Source organism: Monopterus albus, unplaced genomic scaffold (assembly GCF_001952655.1).
Source record: "Monopterus albus unplaced genomic scaffold, M_albus_1.0 scaffold39.1, whole genome shotgun sequence".
Taxonomy (NCBI): Eukaryota; Metazoa; Chordata; class Actinopteri; order Synbranchiformes; family Synbranchidae; genus Monopterus; species Monopterus albus.
The window spans coordinates 4,424,666-4,425,925 of record NW_018127919.1 but is presented as its reverse complement, the minus strand read 5'-3'; the positions used below and the strand labels follow the sequence as shown (position 1 = coordinate 4,425,925).

The following is a 1,260-nucleotide window of genomic DNA, read 5'->3' as shown; positions in this document are numbered from 1 at the left end:
CCCAACAGTCTGTTCTCTTCATTTCGTAGTATTTCTCTTGGCTGCACCGCTTCCAGTACGTGTATGTGGATTTTTTTTGTCCAATCAGATTTCAGCCTCTATGTGTTGCCATGTCAATCTAATCTGCCCAGGGCCTTCAGAATCAGAAGTGCTGGCCCATGTAACTTAAACTATATTAGCAATGGGACTGTTTCTTTAACCAATCAGATTTCAAATTCGCCTCACAGGGCCAGCTAGCTGGCCCACAATGATGTCAGCATTTTTCCGTCCTCTGATTGGTTGGTCAGAGCAAAACTAGAAAAGGGCTTATGATGGAACTGAAACGCAGAGATCACATTTGCGGTTGTAGTGTAGAGGTTTTGGAGTTGTCTTAACTGGGTTTCTTGCTTTAGTAAAAACGGTATTCACCCTCAATACGCGAAATACCTCTCTCTCTGTAATGCCACACTTTATTATATTGCGTTTTTGTATAGCATTGATGGTTTCTATAATTGCGACGTACAGTGGTGGTTAAGAGGTGAATTAAATCCGGTAAGTCTCCACTGAAGGCACAGGTACCAAATGCACGGCCCGCCACTGAGATTACTAAAGGTCTGAGTACCTAGAAATGAAGACTAACTGGAGGATGACTTGTATAAAGCTGCAAGTAATGGTCTTGTAATTTTTCATTATATATATAAAATGTGTGTGTATATGACTGAGGGAGACAATGCATGTTAAGTTGATTAACTCGGTACCTATAAGGTTAGATATTGTGTAGGAAATGCTAAACACGGATGTGCTTTTCAAATTAAGAATTCCATTTTTTTCATCACATCTATATTTGTGACACTTGTCTTATTCTACGCCTGTAATGCCTCCTGTTCTACATTCAAGGTGACAGACCTGCTGAGTACATTTAACTCCAGAACTTAGGAGGTGCACAGTGAAGAAGATAACCCAAAATGTCGTGGGCTTGCACTACAAACCTCCAGACATTTCAGATGGTGAGTAAATAAATTGTTCAGACCACTGTGAAATGTGTTGCATTAAGTTCTTATTGCTTTCAATAGCTTCTCAGTGAAATTTAACATTCCTTCAGTTTATTATTGCTTAGATGTGGAACCTTTTTTACAATAGTGGTGCTTTAAAACTGCAGATTACTTTAAATTACTGTTAAAAATCTAATCTGCATGGCCTGTTTCATAGATTGAGGGTAAACAAAAATGGGAATTGTTAAAGTGAATGGTGCTTGATGGCGATGAACCCGGCAGAGGGACG

At 39.4% G+C, this 1,260-nt stretch overlaps 1 long non-coding RNA gene across 1 annotated transcript; it reads left to right on the top strand.

Annotated features, from left to right (window-relative positions):
- Nucleotides 1-517: 517 nt before the first annotated feature.
- LOC109959490 (uncharacterized) lies at nt 518-1,260 on the top strand. The gene is made up of 3 exons (XR_002274847.1): nt 518-646; nt 877-986; nt 1,189-1,260. It is a non-coding gene; the product is annotated as an uncharacterized LOC109959490 (long non-coding RNA).